The sequence below is a fragment of the Peromyscus californicus genome, unplaced genomic scaffold, assembly GCF_007827085.1.
Source record: "Peromyscus californicus insignis strain IS unplaced genomic scaffold, ASM782708v3 Scaffold_27__1_contigs__length_724164, whole genome shotgun sequence".
Lineage (NCBI taxonomy): Eukaryota > Metazoa > Chordata > Mammalia > Rodentia > Cricetidae > Peromyscus > Peromyscus californicus.
Window position 1 is genome coordinate 687,445 of NW_026294537.1, and position 17,426 is coordinate 704,870.

A 17,426-nucleotide genomic window follows, 5' to 3' on the forward strand; every position below is an offset into this window, starting at 1 on the left:
AAAATATTTTATGTTTGTTTTGTTTTGTTTTCAATAAATTTCATTTCCATTGCATTATCTGGCATCTCTGAATAATCTCCTGGAAGGCAGTACTTCAAGATGAAGTGGTAAATATAAAATTAATGGGGATTTAAAGAAAGATGAAACTTCAAATATTATATACATACCCATCGCAAGTCAAGTTATGTTGTGAATACTAGTGTGGACCCTTGCTGCTTGACAAAGTTCTAGCATTTTGACATTGCTGATGGACCACATTTCTCCAGTACCTTTTTGCTTTTATTGTTAATGATTCTCACTATTAATGCCTTTCTTTTTGGGGAAATTTGTACAGGCTTTGGTAAATGATAAAAATGTGTACAACTGTAGACTCTCTTAAAAAAATAATTATTGGAAACAAATCCTCTCCACCACTGAACCAAGAATTCCATTGTGCCCTCTTACTTGCACCAAGAACAGGAAAGTTAGAGATTTACTAGACACACCTGACCCCAAGGATGAGATGCATACTTTTCACATCCAGAGTCTGAGGTAATTAAAGGCAAGAGTTCAGTTAATAAATAAAGAGAAATTAGAATAGAATGGTGATATGGAAAAAGAGTGAGACCTCAGGATCTTCACATTTGGGAGTGTTATGAGGGGAACAGGCCTATACGGTAAATTTAAGAAATTGCAATATAGTGGGGCTGGAGAGATGGCTCAGAGGTTAAGAGTACCTTAACTGCTCTTCCAGAGGTCTTGAGTTCAATTCCCCGCAACCACATGGTGGCTCACAACCATCTGTAAATGAGATCTGGTGCCCTCTTCTGGCCTGCAGTCATACATGCTGTATACATAATAAACAAATAAATCTTTAAAAAAAAAAAAAAAGAAAAGAAATTGTAGTATAGTGTCTGTTCCCTGGAAGAAGTCCTTTTCCCAAGGTCATGCATTTGGAAAAGGGTCCCCATTACTTCAGGGAATTGAGAAAAGTGACTGACTAGTAGCTTAAGCACTCATTCTCGTTATCTGCAACAGGAGAATCTTGTGGTCCTTTCATTAACATATGGCAGGTGTCTATTATCAAGATCAAGGCTATCTTCCTCAACCCATAATTTCAAGCCACACAACAGCTCCCAAACCTTCCTTTCTCCTTTTTAATCCTACATGTAATTATAGAGTATAAACAATGTCGTTTTCAATTGAATGCTGTGGCAGCCATCTTGATTTACCCTCAGATCATGTCTGACTCCTCCTTCTCTCTAATCACTGCAGATTTCACACATCTTAGGAACCAGAAACCCCTCCCCAAGCAGGTCTCCAGGAAAATATACAATTGAGTGCTTGTTATCTTACTTTGTTACAGCTCGTGAAGACAGATGAAAAAGATGATTTGGAAATGCACAGGGTTTTTATTGTGTCTTATGCTTTTATTGATTAAGTATTTTAACACTAACATGGTTGAAACATGTTGACAAAACAGCACTCATTGGGGTCCATCATCTGCTCTTGTACTTGTACTCAGGAGGGTGACACATAAGGGTCATGAGTTCAAATGTATTCCTGAATAATTATGGATTTCCCAGCCAGGCTGAATAACAAACAACATCTCAAGAGAATTTGTGAAATTATGAAAGCCAAAACCAGGAACAAACTCTCAAACACATAGCAGTTTGGGGCTATTATGAATAAAGCTGCTATTAACATAGTTGAGCAAGTGACCTTGTGGAAGGATGGAGGAATATCTTCTGGGTATATACCCAAGAAAGGTGTAACTGTGTCTCTAGATAGGTCAATTCCTAATTTTTGAAGTAATCACCATATTAATTTAAAGCTGTACAAGTTTCCACTTCCCCCAGCAATAGAGGAATGTTCCCTTTCTTCCACATGCACGCCAGCATGTGATGTTTCTTGTGTTACTGATCTTAGTCATTTATGAAAGGTGTAAAATAAATCTTAAATTACAATTTATTTGCACATCCTTGTAGGCTAAGTGTGGAAGATTCCTTTAAGTGTTTCTCACCATTTTAGATTCCTCTGTTGAGAATTCTATGTTTAGATCTATACTACATTTTTATTAGATTATTTGGTTTGTTCATGTCAAGTTTCCTGAGATTTTTATTATCCTAGATGAGGCAACTGAGAACCACATAGACAAACATAATATGTACTCACTTATAAGTGGGTATTAGCTGATAATTAAAGAATAATCACAGAACAATCCAGAAACCCAGAGAAGATAAGTAAAAAGGACAGCTGTGGGGAGGGATGCACAGATCCCCCTAGAAAGAGGAAATAAATAGATTTTTTGGGTGGATGGGCAGCAGGAATAGGAATGATTAGATGACAAAGCAAAGGACAGAAGAGAGAATACATGGAGAGAAGACTGGAATAAGGAAGATATTAGTGGGCAATGTGAAAGCCTAGTGCAGTGGAAATTTCCAGGAAGCTATGAGTGTGGCTGAAGTGAGGACTCCAAGTAATTGAGAATAGAGAACATGAACTGGCCAGCTTCTGTAGCCACACAAGGCTCCCAGTGGTGGGACTGATAACAATAGAGCCAAAAAAATATTTGAACCACACCTGTCCTGTGTCCATGATATGTTGGGGCAATAGTAGCTCAGAACTTGTCTAATGTCCAACCAATGACTCATGTAATTTGAGGCACAGACCACAGGAGGGAGACCATGCCCAACACTGCCTGGATGTACAAGAACTGGAAGTTGAATCACTCAGAGAATTAAGGTAGGACCAAACAGAGTCGACTGAAAAGAAAATCGTCAATGAAATGATTCCTAATTCTATTCTACTATAATCAGCGAATGGGGTCTGTTTCACCACTGGTCTGCCATCCAAAACTACCTAATGATTTTCTCTAAAAAACATAAATTTTTCACTTCTTTGTTTCTTTTTCATTGGAGACCTGCATGAGTCATCAGTAGTAAACATGCAACAAAATCAACATTTTCTCTAAGAAATCAGCCCATTGCTTTTAATTCTGACTTACACAATTTCTCATGAAAGGGAGAAAGTAAGAAATATTTGGAGCCAAAATACCATAGAAATGACCTCTGGCTATATTTTTCCTGGAGTCTATTTCCCACTGAAATTCTATGACCTTGACCTCCACTGCATTACTCTCAATTCTCCCATCTTAGCAGTCCTACAAGATTAGCTGCTTAGGCTCTGTGTACAGATTTCTATGCCTTTTGCCATCTAAACTCTTAATATCTTCAACAGTCCTAGGTTCTATACTGTAACAAAATCACTTCTGTTGTCCCATGTTTTGTCCTAACTTGCATGTTTCTTGCCATGGTTAAATTTTCCAATCAAAAGCAAAGTAAGTAATGAATGGGTTTATTGGATGATATTACTATATAATAACACATCATTGTGGGAGCTTAGGATAGAAACTCAAGCTGGCATCTGAATGCAAAAATCCATTGAGAAACTTTGTTTAAATGCTTTTGCTCTTGCCTGGCTACTGTCTTCGGTCAGCTAGCTGTCATATCCAGCCCAGGCCCACTTGCTTATGGATATTGCCATGCTCAGTGGAAGAGTCTTCCCACATTAATCATCAATCAACACAATCTCTCAAACAACCAGTAACTAGCAATTCTGACCTGGAAACACTCTCAGTTGATGTTCTCCCACATGACTCTAGGCCACATCATGTTGACAGCAAAAACTAATACAAAGAGGCCAGGCGGTGGTGGTGCACGCCTTTGATCCCAGCACTCGGGAGGCAGAGCCAGGCGGATCTCTGTGAGTTCGAGGCCAGCCAGCCGGGACTACCAAGTGAGTTCCAGGAAAGGCGCAAAGCTACACAGAGAAACCCTGTCTCGAAAAACAAAACAAAACAACAACAACAACAAAAAAACTAAGACAAAGATACAATGATACCTCAAATGATTTCAGAAACTCAATACCAATGTATTAATTAACCATATCAATCATTTAAGCAAAAATAAATTAAATATGAAGATAGCAGTTACAAGAAAAAAGGACCTGTCTAGGAATGAGGACAGACAAGGCTCTAAGATCAAAAAAACTAAAAGTGTCTCTGTACACAAAGTTCACAAACAAACAGAAATCGTCAAGGTAATTATAACATGATATAATAAATTTTCGTGAATATAAAAATTGGTGATAGTTCATTGTTTTTCAGGGAATCAATATAATTAGATGGCAATAAAACTTAAAACATAGCTCCACTGAGAAAATACACAACGACACACCTACGTACATATATCATGGTACTTTAACATGAATTACAAGATTATGATCTAAATCAGACAAAAAGAAATCTCTGGTCATCATTCATCCTCTGCATGCCAGTTCTCTCATTTGCTAATAATAAAAAAAGAGTCATGTGAGGAGGGTTTTTTTTACCAAAATTAGAGAGATTGACTTGAAGCCTTCTGGTATTTTAGCTTTATAGAAAAGAATTGTGACTATTAAAATATTTCATTGTCTTATGATAAAGAAAATGATATTTGGCAGGAGACACCAATTTGTTTCCTATGCTTGATGACTGTTTGTGAGTCTGAATCAGTGAGGAATTGAAAACTTTTCCCAATCAATACAAGATAACAAATTTTTAAATCAAAAGTATATGATTTATATTACACATCTAAAAAAACTTATTTTGCTGTAATTGCTTTATATCAAAAGAACTTTTGAAAAAAAAGTTTAGCCTCATTTTCATGTGTATGTCAACACATGAAAGAAAGAATGTCTTCCAAGTATGTAGAGGTGACACATAAGAGAAGAGCATGTCAGATCTCCTGGATCTGGAATAGCAGATGCTTATGAAACTCCCAACTTTGGTGTTGGGATGTGAACACATTGCTTCCAAAAACATGTGCTGAGACACTGGCCAAGCCCCATAGTACTTTCTACTCAATAAACTAAAAGTCTATCACAGATTAACAACAAGAACAACAAAGTGTAAATAAATAGAGACATTACTAAATGATTTATCAGGAACATGATGCATCAATATTAATATATTGAGTGCAGTAAATTTGTAGCATGAGTTGAATACAATCCAAAGAATACTACCAACAATTTATGACAGGATACCTGATTCCAAAGGTAAATGCAAAGTGGTAATTCTCAGAGGGCTCATAGGATTATGAAAAAGTAGTACACATATTGACACAATGTGACTTCTATATTTATCACAAAGCTACAACCATCAAGAATATGTACAATATATGAGATTTGAATAAAGTAGATGGAGAGAAAAAGCCAAGAGCAAAAGAAGAAAAATAAAGTCAACTTTTAATCAAGAGACAAAATGAAGAAAACAGTAAATATGGGATCATGACAAATATTATCCAGCTACCTGTAATTCTATGTGTATAGAAACTAAATAAACACAAATTTCACAACTCCCACAAAATTAACTCAAAGTGACCTTTAAATGCTGTCTCTGACCCTGTAGCTATGGGTATATCTTCCAAACAGAGAGGCCCCAAGATCTAGAACTTTTTTGACAAATGGAGGAAATCTCATACTATGACTCTGAGAACTCTCATGTCCCCATATGGTTTCAGACAAACCAAGTCCCACTGATGCCCAATCACAAAACAGTTTAGAAGAATAATTTAATGTCTATTTCCTGCCACATGGCTTATGACACATGATCAAGAATCTGCTCTTTCCACTTGCCTAACAACATGCAAATACATTACAGATATCACAGTCTCCCATAACCAGGGAAGCAGAGCCTCTCCCTCACGACTGAATCCACACTCAGGGATTCTCAGAGAAGAAGGGCCATTTCCCAGATCACCACAGGGACCAATAGAACCACAGTCTGGCTCATGGTCCTTCATAGTCACAGAAGCTCTGACAGCTCAACAGAACTTCTCCTCTTGGTCTGGGGTCAGTGGTCCCCACACTCACCATAGCATGGATTTTGGTCTTCCTCACAGCTCCTACAGCAGAGCAAGATGAGAATCCTGGAAACAACCTGAAAGTTCCTTCCCACTGGTACTCCTAATTGCTAAGGCTTCCTGAGGTCCCACATTAGCTAAGACCACCCAGCTCAGACTCAGGACAAAGGCAGCTCCCCCACTGGGTGATCAGAAATCAAATGACACACACAGCACAGGCCTGCTCAGCTCTGCCCTTCCGCCTTAGGAGCAGACAGGATGCTAATCTGAGAAATCTGTATCTTCAAAATTCTTCCAGTCTCCCTGAGAACTTCCTGTTCTCCTTCCCAAGCACACAGTCCTTTGTGTATAAATACACACTGATTGGCCAGTGCAACCAAAACTTTGCTTCATATCTGGGAAGTCCTGCAGCCAAACACAGGTCACATTCAAACAGTAACTGTTGTAACTATGTAAATGTTAAAGAAAAACAGGCCAAGAATTAAAGAAAAATTAGTGGTCAATGGTAGGGCTTGTAGGTAGGAGAGATACTGTGCATATGGTATAGTCATAATCTCAAAAACTTATTTAGAAAGGTTGGAATAGAATTCATGTCCATGTGTTTCAGATACTAGGGATTTGTTTGAGAGCAAACCAAATATTACACACATGCATTTTTTTTCTGAGGCTACATATCTTAAACAAAGAAAATAGCAGTCCTGTTAGGCATGGCGACACCACTTTAACCAGATGGTCTATCCTGGTTGACCAAGTATAACTACAGTAATTCCGTTTCAATATAGGGTCAGTCCTTTATCCAGATTACTGAATGTGCTACTCTGTAGACCCCAAGACACGGCCAGTCAGGACATTTGTGGATCATCTAAAATTGGTTACATCACTAAACATCACTCATCTCAAATACTGTTGAAACAGGAAAACTCTCACCCTCTGTCCTGTCCCTCCATTTCTGGCCTTTCATGCATCAGCTTCAAAGATGCTCAGTGAACTCAATTCTTACACAGGTCCCTCTTCATGTTTATGCCCCAGAAAAAACCAGGGAGACTGTTGAACACTCATTAACTGCTCTATTTTTCCTTCTCACTGTGTCCAGCCTAGAAGAAGATGCAAGACTGTCTTTCCAGCACTTGGCATCAGAGGCAGGTTTAAGTGTTCTATGCAATTCTCCATTACATAGCATGAGCCAAGCTTGGGCTACAGGAAACACTGCTCTACACAGAAAATCAATTATCAACAGCTCTTGATAGAAAAGGAATGAAAGAATTAATGACCTAGACATATTAGAGAACAGAAACAAATAGATAAGATCAGTAATGCTCTTTAAAATGTTAAATATAATACCAATAAGTGATATTTTAAAGTGATAAAAATAATGCATTTTTTCAAGATAAAAAACTTAACTATAACAGGTGGTGGTGGCACACACCTTCAATTCCAGCACTCTGGAGGTAGAGACAGGCAGATATCTTTAATTTTGAGGCCAGCCTGGGCTACAGAGTGAGTTCCAGAAAAGGCTCCAAAGCTACACAAAGAAACCATGACTCAAAAAAATAAAAATAAAATAAGCTTAGCTATACTGACTTTAAAAAAGAATGGAACTTTCTCTAGTAGAGTTGGTATCACTAATAAAAGATAGGTTGATCTTACCATATGCAAGTGTTGGCCGCTGTGACCTGTAACCTGACACACAGTTACAGTCAATGGCCTCTTGCTCAAACCTCTGAGTTGTCATAACTGGTTCAAGCAGGACTGAACATATCTTCATAGGAGAGTTACCTAATTGAAAATTCAATATCATTTGGTGCAAGTTGACCTCCCCAAATTGAACATCAACCAGTCTGGTCTGTCATCATTCACAACTCATCAATCAGTATATGCTGGAAAATTATAAAGTTACTCCTTCTGCTACAATCAGGTTTGTTTTCATAATGGTGACTCTAGTAGCTGATTGCCTACCCTGTTTCCCCCAGCAGTGCGCACAATAAACTATTCCTTCTATTCTGGTCTGAAGGTAGAAACCATGCTCCACATGCAAATCTCTTTCCTTTTACTGCAATGGATATGCAACTGCATCACTCAAATGGATAATTTTGAAATTCTGAGGTGATACAATCATTTAATATAAGATTTTTAATGTGTAGTATAGAGAACAGCAAAGTCATTGCCATAGAGAGCAACAGACTGGGACCAAGGCCACTTGTGTCAATACAAGAGAAATTGTTTCAGAAACATTTTTCTAACAGGATTGAAATCCAGCTCTTCTAGAATTAAAGTGCTTTCCAAGGGAGAAGTCACTCAACATACTTCAGAGATTAATGAAGAAAAATCTCTTTAATGATAACGTATATCCATCTCTTGCTAATGCTAAAAGAGAACCCAGCTTAGAAGAGATTTTGCATTGCATATATGCTAACAATCTTTGTGACATTTAGGTTCAGGCTTTAGGTTACACTTTCAGCAATTTAAATAGGGACAGAAGAGTGCAAGTCTATTCACTTAGAGGAAAGACTTACACAACAAAGACATTTCCAAAATTCTTACTTTCTTTTTTTTTTTTTGGTTTTTTGAGACAGGGTTTCTAGCTTTGGAGCCTTTCCTGGAACTCACTCTGGCCTCAAACTCACAGATATCCGCCTGGCTCTGCCTCCCAAGTGCTGGGATTAAAGGCATGTGCAACCACCGCCCGACTCCAAAATTATTTCTTAATTACCCCAGTGATGTGAATCAGCAGGATCTTCTTCAGTCACAGATTATGAGGTGAAGGTCACAAAAGATGAGAAAGAGAGGAAAAGTATAAGGTAGAAAAGATAAAAGCTGGGGTGGGGAGGCATTACACAAGATATGTCTCATATCACCTAAGCTTCTTAAGAAGAACAGCACCTTGGATACTACTTCCAGGGGTGAAATGAAAGGAAGTGAGGCACTTCTAAGTATCATACAATGGTGCAGACTCAAAGCGGAGCCTATTCAAACAATGCTGCACAAAGGGGAAACAGGGCATCTCAGGAACATTACTGACTAAGCCCACAGTGATCTGTGGACTGATAACTATAGCCCCATGTGGTGGAAAGAGTTGGTTTCTGAGGATCAGAAGTAATCCCACCACAAACACCCCGGTTCCAGACCTTTGCTAGTTCACCAAAGCATATTCCTGGTTTTCGGGAAGGAGCTCGGTTTTATTATCAGTACACCAGGCACTTAGGGAAACCTTCCTAGCCGTAGGTCCAAGGTTATTACTAGCTTGCACAAGAATTTTCCTAATCTATGTCTGAGGGCCTAAATGAAAGCCTTGCTTCATCAGGAAATTCTTTAACACATTAGTGTTTTATTTTTCTTTTATTCTTATTTCCTATTTTTTTTTCTTTTTTTTTTTGTATTTTCAAGACAGATTTTTACTGTGTAGCTTTGGAGCCTCTCCTGGAACTCACTATGCAGAACAGGCTGGCCTCAAACTCACAGACAACAACCTGCATCTGCCTCCTGAGTGAGTGCAAGGAAAATAGATGTGCACCACCACCACCTGGCTAGTGTTTTACCTTTCAAATAAGTTGATGTATTTGTCACATTGTCCATCTGGCAGAACTATGCTTTTATCAAGAAGAAAACTAGAACTTTATGTCATACCAGGATATAAAGTTGGTTTTTACCCTGTAATGCCTCAATAAGCAGCTTGTTAGAGTCCCATTCTTTGATTCAGTGGCTGGTTTTAAATAAGCAGTGGCTCCTTTGTGATGGTTTGGAGCCAAACAAATGTGTATCCTACTTTCCTAATCTCTAACAGGCCTGACTACAATGCAATTACCTTTGAGGTTTTTGTTTTTTTGAGGTTGTCCTCCCTAAGCTAAATTCTATTTTGTGAGAATTACTATCTCCAAAGAATTAGTGAATCCTTTATATCACCAATTATACTCTTCTACATCACACGTTAATAGTGTAGTGTTACCTAACACATGAGATGCTTTTTACAACCTCCACAAAATTAACAATAAATTAATCTTACACATGAAAGTGAAATTCAAAGTGCTGAACCTCTAAAAGGTACTGGAAAGTACTCTCCATTTTTGACAACCTGCTTTCCATGGGTGCACCAAAAGCATGTCGAAGTTTACTAAAAAAATGTTTCTTTTTGTTTGTTTGTTTTTGTTTTTTGAGACAGGTCTTCTCTGTGTCTTTTTAAATGCCTGTCCTGGATCTCACTCTGTAGACCTACTTTATTATTAATTTAATCAGGTAGACATTCATTCTTTAATCTAACAAAATTCAGATATTAAGCTAATTGATTCTTAAAAGGGAAACACCAACATCAAAGCTCCAGTCACCAAGGAAGGAGAAAGTAAACTCTGTCTCCAGTTCTAAATGCATTATTTAGAAATGTAGTTAACTGATTGAATGATGTCACTGGGGAGATATCTCCATGGTTAAGAGCACTGAGTGCTCTTCCAGAAAATCTGGATTCAATTCTCAACACCCATGTGGTGGATCACAATTGTCTGTAGCTCTAGCTCTAGGGGATCTGACACCCTCACACAGACATCTGGTGATCTTGTCTTACCTATTCTTATATAATCTTTGGAATGTTTGGAATGTCAGGTACTTCCCATTAGTTGCTGGACTATCCTTGAGTGGATCTCTTAGTGGTGTCAGTTTATGGATGCAGGTGTTTCCTGACAGTAAGCCTGTCATGGCAGCTGTGTGGTCAAGCTCTTTTGGGTCCCCTACACCCTTCACTAATATCTTCCAGGCTTGTTCCAAAATGGGGTTGAAATGCTGCAGCTGTCCATTTGTGGGTGATTCCTGCATGATGTACAGAACCACCACGTGGCCCTAGTCTTCTCTTACTGGGTCAACCAAATATAGGAAATACTCCATGCCCCCTTGGATGCCTGCTTGGCAGTAGAAGGCATTATAACAGGAGTAGAAGACATAGGCATTTGGGCACCTTCTTCATGTATCTTACTTGTGCCTTCAGGACCTGCTTGGGCCAGATCTGTTATATACCACTTTCATTTGATAACATATTGCTACTGTGCATGTAGTACTTTATGATTTGGCAGGTCCCACAGCACAGCTCAGGATGAGCGGTTCTGGTCACATGATAAGACAGTGGCAAACCTTCAAATGTTCAGTTTCTCTCATTGGCTGCAATTGATGTCATGTACTTCATGGTTGGCCATACTTTTTTTTTGAGCCGAGGATCGAACCCAGGGCCTACCACTTGCTAGGCAAGTGCTCTACCACTGAGCTACATCCCCAACCTCTTTTTTTGTTTGTTTGTTTGTTTTGTTTTTTTTCGAGACAGGGTTTCTCTGTGTAGCTTTGGAGCCTGTCTTGGAATTCACTCTGTAGCCCAGGTTGGCCTCAAACTCACAGATCCGCCTGGCTCTGCCTCCTGAGTGCTGGAATTAAAGGCGTGCACCACCACTACCCGGTGGCCATACTTATTTTTGAAAATGTTTCTATTGGAAGCAGTGTCAGACACTTGAAATGATTTTAATAGGTATTATATTCCAATTCTCCAATGCTCCTATTTTTGTATTTTATTACTTTTTGTTCTTTTACTGTGTCTGTGTGTGTGTTTTTGTGTGTGTGTGTGTTTGAGTGTGTTGTGTGTGTGTGCATACACTATGTAGTACTGGCTTCACGACTCACTGTGATCTTCCTGCCTCTGTGTCCAGATTGCTGGTACTAAAAGAATGTACTACCATGCACAGCTTGACATATAATCTTTGTGGTCTAAGTCTCCTCTTCTTATGGTGGCCAGGGAGACCAGGAGACTGTGTCAGGATCCCTGATAATGGAGTTATATATAGTAGTGAGCTTCTATATGTACTGGGAATGGAAGCTGGATGCTCTGAAAGAATCTTCAGTGTTCTTAACTGGTAAGGCATTTTCTACCCTAAGTTTTCTGTTCTTGAATATGTTTCCTGTACAAGGCAGTCTAGTCAGGGTCAGACACATGATAATGATTAAAAAGTAGAATTCTCCTTTAATTTCGAGAATAAGGCAGGGATGAGCTCCCTAATTATCTGTCCATTACAACATGGTCACCCAAATATCCATATTTATATGACCAACAATGAATGCAGAAGGTTGTTTTCATGTATTTCATCATACTTATTCACCAACACTTACCAAGGAAGACTTTAGAAGGAATTTGTGTAGGGAATAAATGAAGACATAAAAGGAGGAAGCAATGTAATATGTTTTAATTAACAATTGATGGAAATTATTTGTACATTTTTAAATATTTGAAACTAATGTAAAACCATTATGGAAGTCAGTATGGTATTTTCTCAGAAAATTGGGAATTAATCTACCTCAAGACATAGCCATACCACTCTTGGCCATATACTCAAGGAATGCTAAATCATGCCACAAAGAAACCTGCTTAACTATGTTCATAGCAACATTATTAAAAATTGTCAGTAACTGTCAACAACCTAGAGGTCTCTCAACTGAAGAATGGATAAGGAAAATGTGGGACATGCACAATGGAGTACTACTCAGCAGAGAAAAACAATGACAGCATAAAATTGCAGGCAAATGGATGGAACTAGAAAATATCATCCTGAGTGAGGTAACCCAGACTCAGAAGTACAAACATGTTATGTACTCACTCACAAGTGGATACTAGATCTAAAGCAATGGACAATCATACTGCAACCCACAGAACCAGGGAGGCTACCTTGCAGGGGGGACCCTAGGATGACTGTGTCTTATAATAATAAGTTTTGGTTTTACCCAATCACTTGGCAAGCTATAGTGAAAAATTTCACTATTAGGATAAGAATTTGTACTGTACCAAGGTGAAAAAAAAAAGAGAGAGAAACAAAATTTAAAAATTAAATAAACTAAAAAAATTAAAACAAAACAAAAAACAAGGAAGAATTTAGAAGGCATTTGAAAAGGGGGCTAAGACCTTGTGGTACAAGATGAACATCCCAGAGGCATTTCTTTCCATCATTTTTATAATTTATGTATGACCCCGCGTGATTTTTATGTATAAATTCCTCTAAGTTTCTCCACTGTTACATTGTGTTCATGTTCAGAAATGGATTGGTTAACCTAGCCTGCTTAGGAATAAGGAGAACTCTACACAACCAAGTCCAGATTCCCTGTGTAAAATCTACATGCTTCCTTTGCTTAGAAAAAGCATTGGAAAAGCATTCCATACTCTACCATCCTCCTGCAGGTAGGAAATTTTTCTCCTTTCTTCTGTCTTGGATATTGTGATGGCTATTCTTGGTAGTCAAACAGACTACCTCTGCAATTAACTAAAAGCAAAATAGTTGGGTACACCTGTGAGGGATTTTTGAAGGGTTTTGAAATTAAAGACCATCTTTAATCTAGATCATGTGAGGTGATATCCACTTTCAGCTGCTTGGTGTCTGTGCACAATTTTAAGCCCAGCAGTGAGGAGGCAGAATCACTTGCGGTTTCTGACTTTGAGCCCAGCCTGGTCTACAGAATGAGTTCCAGGGCTACACTGATAAATCAAGTCTCAAAAACATTTAAAAAAATCAAACAAAGTATAAGCTCCACCTTTAACCTTGATCATACCTTCTGGTGGCAGCCTACATATATAAAGGTCACTGGAGGAGAAAGCTTTCCCTTTGCCTGCTTGCCTTACTTCTGGCTACCAAGTTCATTCCTTTACCAGCATTAGAGCCCACTTCCTTAGACGTGTGGTTTTTACTGAAGACCAGTGGAGATATACAGCCTCAAGAACTAAACAGCTACTGAATTCTTCAAATTTCCATTGCCAGCTGCCATTGATGCACTACCTGAACCATAGTTTGTGAGACATTCGAATAAATCCACTTCTTTATACATAGAGAGATTTGTTCTATCATTTTCAGGTAGATAACCTTGAAAAATGCAGTTGTTTTTTTACTTCACCTGCCCAGTGAGAAAGATATGCTGGCTAACAATAGTGTTCATGAACACATTCTTCCTAGCTGAATGGTTCTCTATGTATTAAATTATCCATCAAGACTACTCCTTGATATTATTAATTTGCCAACAGTTTGCTCTGAATTTCTGGATTAAAACTCCTAAAGCAATGGACCTATTTTCTTTGTTGTGATGAAGTTCTTGCTTTTCTTTGCTGGTTCTCTTAAGTCCCTGTTACAACCAGGTAAAAAGTACCTTCAGTTCACCTGATGTCAGCATTAAGTCACATAATAAACACTCTCCTCATGTGTCTTTAAATCTCTCTTTAGTTGTTAATATTCCTGACATTCTTTTTCCTATGTAACAGGGAATCACTCCACTCCACATAGTTTAGTGGTCTGTGCAAGCTAGCTAGCCACATTGTGTCTAGGAGGAAGAAAGGGAAGTTCCTATGGAGTGCTGGAAGTTAGCAGGGTCAGATATTGGAGCCAGGGGCAAGTGCTATTATTATGCATATCTCTGCTCATTTAGAAAAAGACTTTGTCTAGGGTGGAAGGCAGGGTCAGGAACCATTGTGCTGTGTCTTTAAGCCACTGTAATCCTGTGGGAGTTGCTCTAGTCACTCAGGTCTCACTAGCCAATCAGGCATTCCAGGTGACCTGCCAGTCAGAAACCTTGCAGGGTCCTTCTGGCCACTGGCTTCAGACTTGGCTTTGAAGAAGAGCTGGTTCCAGCAGTTTTGTGTGATGTGCTCTGAGTCCTGTTGCAGGGAGTTGAGCAGAGAGCATGGCCGAGCTGAGAAATCATGACATGGTGAGTGAGGGGCTGCTATCTCCAAATGGAGTGGGGGAGGTGGTGAGGTGGAAGATCTGGAGTGATGTGTCCTCCTTGGATCTATGTGGGAACCTGCCTGCAGAATCTTTGTACTATGAGGTTCCATGTGGTACTTGAATCTTGGACCCTGGGGCAGGCCTCTGAATAACTTTGCTCTGTGGGCTGTATTTTCACAGAATTGGGCACAATGAGCTGTGTGTAGAAACATCTTTGTGCTGCATGAGGGTGTCCCATGCATTTAATCTCAGCACTTGGAAACAGAGTCAGGCAGATCTGTGTGAGTTCAAGGCCAGCCTGCTCTACAAAGTGAGATCCAGGTCAGGCATCAAAACTACACAGAGAAGCCCTGTCTCAAAAAAACAAACAAAACAAAACAAACAAAAAAAAAAGAATCCTTTTTGTAGTGAGCTTTGACATGGTTTTGATGCACCCATAGAAAGCAGGTTGTCAAACATGGAGAGTGCCTTCCAGTAACTTTTAGAGTTTCAGCACTTTGCATTTCACTTTCATGTGTAAGACTCATTCATATGTGAGACCAAAATGAGCCATCTTAGAAATAAGACCAAAATGCCTTCACCCAAAAACTAAGGCCTAAAATTTCTCCTTCTAGGAATAGGCTAATAGTTACTGAAATAAGTCAGTTCAGATTCCAGAAACCAGGAAGTGTAAAAGTATAGAGTCAGAAGGTAGTCATGAGGTAATGCCTGCAGGACTATGGAATGTCCTCTCCCTGGTTCCCAGGGTAACTGAACATAAAAATGCCCCCACCTGAGGACAGCCAATGAGAAATGGTGGCGGGCAACCACTCCCTTAGAAGTAAGATTAAGCCATGATTTCTAGAAAGCCCCTAGAAGCGAGCCAATCAGAATTGTACCCATACTAGCACCCCTAAATGATGTAACCTTGTGATTTTTCCCTTTAAAAGCTGAACTTGCAGATAGGTGTGCACTTCCTCCAGCCTCCACTGTGTTGGATGTATTGGACGAAGGGTCAAAGAAATCATCCAAGACTCTAAGTAAAAGAAATAAAAGGATTATAAATAAATCCCAGATATTGATATTTTGTTTTGGTTTCTTTACTGAACCTGTATTTGATGCTAGAAGAGCTTCAACTTAAAAGCATTGTTTTTAGGCTACTTATTGTAGATTGTTAGAGAACATAAATAGTCATAAGTAATCAAGTTTTTTAATTGTAGTCAGGGTAAGTAAGTACTGATGTAATATTACAGGAATAAGTTTACTCATTTATTCAGTCCCTTGCATATGTTTTCAGGGTTGAGCTTGAAATAAGTAATTAGAAACAAAGTTTGTCTATTCAGATATACCTGAACAGCCCTCATACTTCAGAAATCTGCAAAATAAGGCATTTAAATGTTGATCTAAAAGCTTATTATATCAGACAGGCTTCCAGATCCTAGCAGTGACCCAAGGTCTCCAAAGAAGATTATGTACGGGGCACCACAACATCTCTGCCTGGATTATGGCTACACTGACCACAGGGCAAGATGCCCCAATGCCTGGCTTACCCGAGAGCTGCAGAAGGAGGTGGCGCATTTGTGGGAGCTGCTGATGGCTCAGGGACTCTCAGCCTCTGCTCTAGGAGGTCTGAAGGTAAAAGAGGGCAGTCTTGGAGGTGCTCTGTTGGCTGCATCATCTCCTCCCACCCCAGCTTCACCTTCGTCTCCTCCTCCACACAATTGGGAGCTGGAGTCTTCCTTCTCCTGAAGTGCTGAGCCCCAGATTGGGTCTGAGGAGGCCATGGAGAGGCTGCAGGAGACGGAGAAGATTATTGCTGATCTGAATGAGAATTGGGAGGAGAAGCTTTGTAAGATAAAAGCCCTGAGAATGGAGAGAGAAGGATTGCTGGCTGAGATGGGCATGGCTGTCCAAGAGGATGGTGGTACTGTGGGTGTCTTCTCTCAAAAAAAAAAAAAAAAGAGAGAGACTCCCTATCTGGTAAATCTGAATGAGGACCCCTTGATGTCTGAGTGTCTTCTCTACCACATCAAAGATGGTGTCACCAGGGCTGGCCAGGTAGATGTGGACATCAAGTTGACTGAACAGTTCATCTGGGAGCAACACTGTCTCTTCTGAAGCATCCCTCAGCCTGATGGAGATGGTCACATTAGAGCCTGGTGAAGGAGTTGATGGGAAGCTTGTGACGGAGCTGCTAGTGCTGAAGTCAGGAAACAGGATCGTAATGGGCCGGATGGTGAAAGAAGATCGATGCTGTTCCAACTGGTGCCTCCAACGCTATGGAGATCTTGGTAGGGATTGGTCCCTATAATTTATAGGATTGGAAGCTTCTTGGTCTGCACTCAGATAGAGTTTATCCTTCTCAGACTTCTGATAGTATTGATGGCTAGGCTAGCTCTAACTTTGTCATTGTGGCAGCATCAGACAATCAGATCCTTCTGCAAGGCTATAGCTAGCTTGTTAGCTCACTTTTAGGAAAATTTTCTAAGTTATAAAAGTTTAAATAAGTCATAAAAGTTCCGATATGAGTCTAAGAAAGGTCTGAGGATAGAAAAACTTCTAAGCTTTGAGGATCTCAAAAAAATAATTTAGGATGAGATATGTTTCAGATTACTCTCCTGTTCTATGGTTCAGAGTTAACATTTAGGAGCCCTGATGAGCTGGTACAACAATGACTACTTACTGTTCAGTCACAAGCTCAACATTTTGGATTAGTTTTAGATGTCATCTAAATATGTCTAAATGTAAACCTAAAAGTGCTTCTCATCAGGCCAAAAATCTCTGTCCAATTTATACCTGCCTTTCTGGACAGAAGAAAAATGCACAAGCTTTTAACCCAAAT

At 39.4% G+C, this 17,426-nt stretch overlaps 1 pseudogene; it reads right to left on the bottom strand.

Moving 5' to 3' along the window:
• Window positions 1–16,262, bottom strand: part of LOC128120197 (zinc finger protein 239-like) — a 29,566-nt pseudogene extending 13,304 nt beyond the window's left edge.
• Window positions 16,263–17,426: the final 1,164 nt, after the last annotated feature.